This window comes from Emys orbicularis, chromosome 13 (assembly GCF_028017835.1).
Source record: "Emys orbicularis isolate rEmyOrb1 chromosome 13, rEmyOrb1.hap1, whole genome shotgun sequence".
Classification (NCBI taxonomy): Eukaryota; Metazoa; Chordata; order Testudines; family Emydidae; genus Emys; species Emys orbicularis.
The window spans coordinates 8,581,756-8,589,228 of NC_088695.1; positions in this window are offsets into that span (position 1 = coordinate 8,581,756).

A 7,473-nucleotide genomic window follows, 5' to 3' on the forward strand; every position below is an offset into this window, starting at 1 on the left:
TTAACCATGGATTTTACCTGTAAAAGTTAATCTCAGTCTATCTGAATCCTGTTACACCACCTGGTGTTTGGTGTGTAACTGTTGGTCTTATTGCTTCGCTCACTATCTCTTCAATCTGAACTAATAAACTCTTGTTTGTTTTCACTAAAATATATATCTCCATGCTGTGATGTTCTATTGGCGCTGATCCTCAGTTGAATCAAACAAGCTGGTGTTGTCCCGACGGCTTACCTGGGAATTTCTGAGTGTCCAGTGGAGAGGGGCTGGACACTACAGAAGGACACGTCAGGGGCTGGAGACGAGGTTGCGCCTAGTGTTAATCTGTAAGGCAAAGTAAGGACTGGCAGAGCCCTGATGAGTTCATGTGGGGAGGTAAAAGGCCGGGGGTGACAGGGAACTGACAACCATTGAAGCAGAAGCACGGCTCCCTCGCGCTGAGACGGGGCGGGGGGAAACAAGGAGATTCACTGTCCGGGGTGTAGGGGCGGTGCTGAATTATTATGAATTACTGCGCTTCTTATTAATTAATGTGGTGAACATGAATGTGGTACAGCTTGATATGTCTGAATTTGCTAGAGGATTCTGAGGGTATGTCTACACTACGAGGGTAGTTCGATTTCTCTTAAATCGAAAATGTAGAATGATATTGCAAAGTCGAAGGTGTGTGTCCACACTAAGGACAGTAATTCGACTTTGTGAGTCCACACTAACGGGGAAAGCGTCGGCATTGGAAGCGGTGCACTGTGGGCAGCTATCCCACAGTTCCCGCAGTCCCCGCTGCCCATTGGAATTCTGGGTCGAGCCGCCAACGCCTTCTGGGTAAAAAAATGTGTCGAGGGTGCTTTTGGGTAACTGTCGTCATCCGTCCGTCACTCCCGCCCTCCCTCCCTGAAAGCGCCGGCGGGAAATCAGTTCGCGCAATTTTCCGGTCAGTGCCAGCGCGGACACCACAGCACTGCGAGCATGGATCCCGCTGCGACCATCGCTGCAGTTGTGGCCGTTGTCAATGCCTCGCAGGTTATCATCCACCTTTACCAGAGGCAGATGCAGATAAACCAGGCGAGGAGGCTACGGCACCGCGGTGAGGGCCTGAAGTCTGAGAGTAGCACAGGCCTGTCAGAAAGCACGGGACCCAGCGCCGAGGACATCACGGTGACAATGGGTCATGTGGATGTTGTGGAACGGCGATTCTGGGCACGGGAAACAAGCACGGACTGGTGGGACCGCATAGTGCTGCAGGTCTGGGACGAATCCCAGTGGCTGCAAAACTTTCGCATGCGGAAGGGGACTTTCCTTGAACTTTGTGAGTTGCTGTCCCCTGCCCTGAAGCGCAATGACACCCGGATGCGAGCAGCCCTGACTGTCCAGAAGCGAGTGGCCATAGCCCTCTGGAAGCTTGCAACGCCGGACAGCTACCGGTCTGTCGCGAACCACTTTGGCGTGGGCAAATCTACCGTGGGGGTTGTTGTGATGCAAGTAGCCAACGCAATCATTAAGGTACTGCTCTCAAAGGTAGTGACCCTGGGAAACGTGGAGGTCATCATAGATGGCTTCGCCGCGATGGGATTCCCAAACTGCGGTGGGGCTATAGATGGAACTCACATCCCTATCCTGGGACCGGAGCACGAGGCCAGCCAGTACATTAACAGAAAGGGCTACTTTTCAATGGTGCTGCAAGCACTGGTGGACCATCGGGGACATTTTACAAACATCAACGTCGGATGGCCGGGCAAGGTTCATGACGCTCGCGTGTTCAGGAACTCTGGTCTGTTTAGACGGCTGCAGGAAGGTATTTACTTCCCGGACCACAAAATAAGTCTTGGGGATGTGGAGATGCCTACAGTGATCCTTGGGGACCCAGCCTACCCGCTAATGCCCTGGCTCATGAAGCCCTATACTGGCGCCCTGGACACTGAAAAAGAACTGTTCAACTACCGGCTGAGCAAGTGCAGAATGGTGGTGGAGTGTGCTTTTGGCCGTCTCAAGGGGAGATGGAGAAGCTTACTGACTCGCTGTGATCTCAGCGAAACCAATATCCCCATTGTTATAGCAGCTTGCTGTGTGCTCCACAATCTCTGTGAGAGCAAGGGGGAGACGTTTATGGCGGGGTGGGAGGTTGAGGCAAATAGCCTGGCATCTGATTACGCCCAGCCAGACAGCCGGGCGATTAGAAGAGCCCAGCGGGACGCGCTGTGCATCCGGGAGGCTTTGAAAGCTAGGTTCCACAGTGAGCAGGGTAACCAGTGACTTTTAAGTTTCTGTACAAAGAAGCTGAACCTGCCCCCGTTTCTTTACCCAGTTAATGTTGACTATCCTCTCCAGTTACAGACCCCCCTCCACCCCCTTCCAAAAAAATAAAATCAGTTTTATTTTGTTAATGAACACCATTGTCTTGATTACTGTTTTCGCGGGAATGTTTTAAACCTGGGACGCAGACTGTGGTGGGGAGCGGGTGTAGTGTACTGATGCAAATGATCCTTCTAAACTCCAGGAATGACAGGATTCGCAGTGGCAGACTGGTTGTTTCAACGGAGCCTGCCAGCCCTCCTGAGCGGGACTGCGTGTATGTGGGGGCTATGTGACTTTATGGCAGGGGGAGGAGGGTTACAGATCCCCTGCTGCGTGGCTCTGTGATCCAGGACAAGGACTGCTGCATAAGATCTGTAACTGCCCTCCCCTGCCACAAAGTCACAGAGCAACCCCCCCCCCACGCACAGAACATGAAAACCACCTCCCAGACTGACCAGTGTAACTAGTCACTGCACTGTGTATGTGCCCTGCTTCTGGACCTGCCCCCGCCTCTGTACCCTGCTAAAGGTGACTGTCCTGTCCAATTACCAAGCCCCTTCCCCCCCTTGAGACAGACTCTCCCACAAAAGAACATGATTGAAACAGAAATGAACAGAAACGTATTTTTTATTAACAACCACACATGAAACTGGGGGGTGAAACTTGGACGGGGGCTTGGGTGAGGCGGGCAGGAAAGGACTTTTCAAATTTTGGGGAATGACAGCCTTCTGGTGCTTGAGCAGTCTGCAGGGGTCGAGTGAGAGTTTTCACGGACTCTGCCGCCCCTCCTTCTTTGGACTTTGGGCGAGGGGGGTATGGGACTTGGTGGCGGGGGAGTGCGGTTACTGATGGCGCCGGAGCATGTCCGTTTGCTCCCTCAGAAGTCCAAGCAGCGTTTGAGTCACCTGCTGGTCTTCCTGCCGCCACCTCTCCTCACGTTCCATGTGTGTCCGGTGCATTTGGGACAAATTCTCCCTCCAATGGTTCTGCTGTGCTGCCTGGGCTCGGGAGCAGCCCATTAGTTCTGAGAACATGTCCTCTCGCGTCTTCTTCTTCCTCCGCCTAATGTGCGCTAGCCTCTGGGAGTGTGATGCCAGGCTGGGTTGGGAGACAGTCGCAGATGTGGCTGTGGGAATGAGAAAAAGGTAGTGAATTCCTCCGAAACATAAATGTAGTTGTGAACAAAGAACATAGTCTTTCTCTGTGAACAAGCCCATGCACCGCACCTATCACATGCGCACTCAGGACAAGGTCGAATTTTCGTACCTCGCCTTCAGTGCCTGTGGTCTTGCACTGCCGATCTGGGAAGCGGGGCAGGACACCGGAATTTCTGTAGCAGGCAGACATGGTAAGCCGTAGACTTGTGGCTGCTTAAAACTTTAGTAGTACCACTGGCCTCCTTTCACATTGAAAGCAATGCCAGTCTCTGCTGCCAGCAATCGGCCAAGCATGAACTCTGGCCCTGTCCCACCCCCTCGCGGATGTCCCAGGGAAAGATCCCTGTATGCTGCCCCTCTCCCGCCTCCACCGCGTGGCTGTAAACCAGCGGTTACAGTTCTGTAAAGGAACTTGCAAGCAGTCCCAATACTAACAGTCCCCTACCTAATTCAAAGCAGGTCATCATGAGCGACATAACAATAATGAGGATCTCGGACAGCGATAAGGAAAGGATGCTTCGGGAAAGCCTGCAAAGACCAGGGCCCTATGCCGCCATGCTGTGCAAGGCAATGATCCCGGAGTACTTGAGGATCTCCTGGCGCGGGAACGTCTCCTACTTCGGAGGACCCAATAAGGCCGCTCTCCCCAGGAACCTGATGAACAGGCTTTCCCATTACCTCCAGGAGAGCTTCCTCGAGATGTCCGTGGAGGATTTCAGCTCAATCCCCGGACATATAGACCGCATTTTAATATAGTTGCAGTGGCAGGGACTAAAGAGTGGAGCAGCTTGGGCAGCAGAATCATGCACAACCGGACACTGTTAGATTTTTTTAAAATAGTTGGAACTGAATACTTAAGCACCCAGGGTAAAGAAATCATGAAGAACACATTGTTCTTATTCTTAATATTCCAGTTTTGTTAAAAATAAATGTTTAGATGTTTAAAACACTTACTGCTTGATCCTTCCCCTGAATCTGTGTCCGGGTTAAATGCTGGGGAGGGTTGGTAGGGGATCTCTGTAAGGGTGATGAAGAGCTCCTGGCTGTCGGGGAAATCAGCTTGGTAAGTGCTGTCAACTGCCTCGTCCTCCTCATCTCCTTCCTCATCTTCCCCGTCCGCTAACATGTCCGAGGAACCGGCCGTGGACAATATCCCATCCTCAGAGTCCACGGTCAGTGGTGGGGTAGTGGTGGCGGCCGCACCTAGGATGGAATGCAGTGCCTCGTAGAAACAGGATGTGTGGGGCTGGGATCCGGATCGTCCGTTTGCCTCTTTGGTCTTCTGGTAGCCTTGTCTCAGCTCCTTGATTTTCACGCGGCACTGCGTTGCATCCCAGCTGTATCCTCTCTCTGCCATGGCATTAGAGATCTTCTCATAGATCTTTGCGTTCCGTCTTTTGGAGCACAGCTCGGAAAGCATGGACTCATCGCCCCACACAGCGATCAGATCCAAGACTTCCCGATCAGTCCATGCTGGGGCCCTCTTTCTATTCTGGGATTGCACGGCCATCTCTGCTGGAGAGCTCTGCATCGTTGCCAGTGCTGCTGAGCTCGCCACGATGTCCAAACAGGAAATGAGATTCAAACTGCCCAGACAGGAAAAGGAATTCAAATTTTCCCGGGGCTTTTCCTGTGTGGCTGGTCAGAGCATCCGAGCTCGGACTGCTGTCCAGAGCGTCAACAGAGTGGTGCACTGTGGGATAGCTCCCGGAGCTATTAGCGTCGATTTCCATCCACACCAAGCCTAATTCGATATGGCCATGTCGAATTTAGCGCTACTCCCCTCGTTGGGGAGGAGTACAGAAGTCGAATTTAACAGCCCTCTATGTCAAACTAAATAGCCTCGTGGTGTGGACGGGTGCAGGGTTAATTCGATGTAACGGCGCTAAATTCGACATAAACGCCTAGTGTAGACCAGGCCTGAGAGCAGGGCCTTCTGAGCATCACATGGTTACTGTGGAAATTTTCTATTCTGCGTGTCTGTTCTGTTACTGACCTTTGTCAGTCAATATGCCGGCTCACTAGGTAAAGAAAATGTATAATCACAAGATCAGTGATCTTGGCACAAACTGACCTGGGGCAAAATGACCCCTTTGGAAGGCATCGCGCTGACAGCTTGAGTGAATGATTGATGAGAGTGTAAACGTGGGGTGATGTCTGGTGGGTGCCCCTTCACCAGTCCCTTCCAAAGTATTAATTAGGAGAAAATTAGTAATAAAATGTCCACAGGGCATATGAGTCCTTTGAAAACCACTGCCTCGGGGGAATCCTTGATAGACCAGGTGACTGTGAATAGAAGACAATGAAAGAGAGAAATCCTCATCTAGATCGATAGCGATACGTGCTTCGCTAGCCAATCAGAATACCATGTGGGGCCAGCATAAATATTGAGAGTTTATGCTTGGGGAATTGAGGCTCACTAGGGAGACATGAATTAGATAACCTTATACTGCTTCTGGAATTCTTTCTTAAATAAACTGTTGTGCATGGAGTCTACTGAATCTGACTTGTTGATTGGTACCGAGAAACATTCTGCCCAGCTGTGAGCTGTTAAAGAGCCATCTCAACATTTGGTAGCAGAGGATGGTTACCATGTCAGTGAATAAGTTAACTGTTTCTAAACTGGTTGGATAAGCTAAAATATTGTCTTAAGATATTAGACTCAGTGGCCAGGAAACGAGGATTGGATCAGATTGGGATCAGATTGATTACAGATTATTGGGAGAGAGGGAAATACACAGTCACGTGGAGTTGAATTAGTGCTATCTTCAAGTCTATGATGTTCTACAAGTGCGAGCAAGCCGGGTTTACTCTGGAGGACAAGGGGGACGCCCCGAAGCCTCCAGCTATGGTTAATGGGTGCTTGTTAAGACAGGTGTTTAAAAGCTTGGGGTCTGATCCATGTGTGACTGCTGCAGTCTCTACACTGCATAAGAAAGGTTTGGACAACTTGTTGTTGGGGAATCAACAGGGCAATTCTCCCAAGAAAGTCCAAACAGCAGCACGAGTCATCTGTGCTATGTCTCAGGCTGTAAATAAGCTCACAGAAAAGCACAATGCCTGTGAATATGAAAATGAAAATTTGGAACAGGAATTGGAAAAACTAAAATTGCAATATGAAAACCAGAAATGAAATCTGGATAGTTGGATGGCAGCAGGGGTCCCTTCCAGGGTGTGGTCAAGGAGCAGGGGGTTGGATGGGGTTGGGGGTTCCGGGGAGCATTCAGGGAGTAGGGGAAGGCTGGAAGGGGTGGGGGTACCAGAGGGTGGTCAGTGGGTAGGGAGCAGGGGGGTTGGATAGGGGCAGGGGTCCCGGGGGGAAGTCAGGGTGCAGGGGGAGTGGATAGGAGGTGGGAGATCTGGGGGGCAATCAATGGGCAGGGAGCGGGGCGGGGTTGGATAGGAGAGGATCTAAACTTACCATGCACAGAGCAATCGCCCTGTATCCCAGACTCCGACAGCCCCATCCCATTGTGTGACGTATTAGTCCGAGCATTCTTTTCTCTCTTTTTCCCTTCTAGGACATCAGAGGCACCTCGAACAGACATGTGGCTCCTTCTCACTCCCTCTCACACTTCTTGAGACTGGGCAGGGGTTGGACACCAGGAGAAAGCCACGTCTCCCCTCAGCACAGTGTGGACAGGAGCCACATTTTGGCTACTTTCACTTTGTTCAAGTTAACCTTGAGGTTCTCACCCTGTGAACAAAACGGTGGATTTACCCATCCCATGGGAAAGATTATGAACTCGTTACATCCCTGGGGGATTGGCTGCCTGTAGACACTGGGATATAATATGGGCCTTTCACTGCTAGGTCTCTGCTTACCATAGTCACTGACTTTTATTTTTCCCTAGAGGGCTCCACCCCTGCTCTGCCCTCAGGCCCCGCCCCCACTATGCCACTCCCCTGAGGCCCTGCTCTCACTCCACCTCTTCCTGACCCCACTCCACCTCCTCCCCTAAGGCCTTGCCCTCTGTCTGCCTCTTCCTGCCCCTGCTCCAACCCCTCTCCGAAACCATAGCCAATC